Source organism: Oncorhynchus nerka, unplaced genomic scaffold (assembly GCF_034236695.1).
Source record: "Oncorhynchus nerka isolate Pitt River unplaced genomic scaffold, Oner_Uvic_2.0 unplaced_scaffold_6412, whole genome shotgun sequence".
In the NCBI taxonomy this organism is placed as follows: domain Eukaryota; kingdom Metazoa; phylum Chordata; class Actinopteri; order Salmoniformes; family Salmonidae; genus Oncorhynchus; species Oncorhynchus nerka.
This window is the reverse complement of record NW_027034903.1, coordinates 121-2,500: the sequence shown is the minus strand read 5'-3', so window position 1 is coordinate 2,500 and position 2,380 is coordinate 121.

Here is a 2,380-nt window from a genome sequence, read left to right as displayed (position 1 = left end):
GTTGAAGGGGTTGAAGGGTTGAAGGGATGAAAGTGGGGTTGAAGGGTGTTAGGGTTGAAAGTGTTGGAATGTGTGAAGAGGTTGAAGGATTAAGGATGTTAGGTTGAAGAGATTAGAAGGGGTTGAAGGAGTGAAGGGTGTTGAAGGGTGTTTGAAGAGGATGAAGGGTTTAAGGGGATTCAAGGGGGTTGAAGGGGATTAAGGAGTTAAGTAAAGGGGGTTAAGAAAGTTAAGAAGAGTTAGGATTAAGAAGGGGGTTAAGGGGTTGGGAAAGGGAGTTGAAGGCGGCTGAAGGTGGAAGGGGTTGAAAGGGAGTTAAGGGTTAGTCGAAGGGGATGGAAGGGGTTGGGGTTGAAGGAGTTGAAGGGTTGAAGGGTTGAAGGGGGTTGAAGGGTGTTGAAGGGTGTTGAAGGGTGTTGGCGTTGAAGGGCATGGAAGGGGATTGAAGGGTTGAAGGAGTTGAAGGGTGTTGGCGTTGAAGGGTATTAGCGTTGAAGAGTGTTGAAGGATTTTGAAGGGGTTGAAAGGGTTTATACCAAATGTACAAATAACAATGAGTTAATTCTTTGTTTCTAATGAGGACTTGTAGTTCACCATCGTACTCAGTCACACGACAAGAGGTTAACAGATAATTACTCTTCATGGCTTCGCTCAGTCTGTTAGCAAAGTACTGTTGTTTGTTCTCAAAGCACTCCACTGAAAAAACAAAGCAGAGAAGAAGAGGAACAGATTGAAATCACCTCAACTTTGTTTCTGATATCCTCTCTGGACCTGTCACTTCCTGTTGTTCTTTCTAAAGGGTTCCTGGTAAGGAGGATGCCTGCAGTGTATAGGCACAGATCCACAGTTTGTTTCTTAAGGACATGACATCCCTTGAAATCAAATGTTGTTTTCTTCAAACAACTTGCAATTACTGTTAATAAGGAATGAATCGACCGAGGGCCCATCTGGTACAAATAGGAGGGAAGGAGAGGAAGCAAGGTGGAGAGGAGTAGAGAACCCACCCCCACCCCCTTCTTTCCTCTGACTGCCAGGTGTAATACGGTTCATAGACAACATGACGGCAGAGAGAGACCAACAGAGAGAAAGGGAGAGAGACAGAGAGAGGGAAAGGGAGAGAGACAGAGAGGGAGAAATGGAGAGAGACAGAGAGAAAGGGACAGAGACACAGAGCGAGGGAAAGGAGAGAGACACAGAGAGAGAACAGAGAGAGAAAGGAGAGAGACAGAGACACAGAGAGAGGGAAAGAGTAGAGACACAGAGAGAGAAATGGAGAGAGACACAGAGACACAGAGAGAGGGAAAGGGAGAGAGACACAGAGAGAGAAAGGGAGAGAGACAAAGACACACAGAGAAACAGATACACAGAAGACACACAGAAAGAGAGAAAGGGAGAGAGAAAGGGAGAGAGACACAGAGAGAAAGGGAGAGAGACAGAGACACACAGAGAAACATAGATACACAGGAGACACACAGAGAGAGAGAAAGGGAGAGAGAGAGACACACAGAGAGACAGAGAGAGAAAGGGAGAGAGAAAGACAGAGAGACACAGAGAGAGAGAAGGGAGAGAGAGAGAGGCACACAGAGAGAGAGAAAGGAGAGAGACAGAGAGAAAGGGAGACACACAGAGAGAGAAAGGGAGAGAGAGAGAGACACAGAGAGAGAAAGGAGAGAGAGAGAGAGAGACCAGAGAGAGAGAGAGAGAGAGAGAGAGAGAAAGAGAGAGAGAGAGAGAGACAGAGAGAGAAAGGGAGAGAGAGAGAGAGAGACACAGAGAGAGAAAGGGAGAGAGAGAGAGACACAGAGAGAGAAAGGGAGAGAGAGAGAGACACAGAGAGAGAGAAAGGGAGAGAGACACAGAGAGAGAGAGAGAGAAAGAGAGACAGAGAGAGAAAGGGAGAGAGAGAGAGACACAGAGAGAGAGAGAGTACACATAAACGGCGGAAGTGGAGTCTTGAGTGAGTGACATAGACATTCCGGCATGGAGACGGGAGCCTCATACATAATCAATGGACAGGTAATGTTATGCTGAAGAGATTAAATAGATAGATAGATAGATAGATAGATCATTCTGGAACTAGTCAGAGAGGAATTGATTGGCTTTGTAGGAGTGTGTCAGAAACAATGGAGATGTTTAGAAGTCAATGTAGAGGTAAGAGTATCTAGTGTAGAGGTAAGAGTATCTAATGTAGAGGTAAGAGGAGCTAGAGGAGCTAATGTAGAGGTGAAGGAGCTAGAGGAGCTAAATGTAGAGGTAAGAGTATCTAATGTAGTAAGTAGAGGTAGCTAATGTAGAAGGTAAGAGGAGCTAGAAGGAGCTAATGTAGAGGTAAGAAGTATCTAATGTAGTAGATGTAGAGTATCTAATGTAGAGGTAAGAG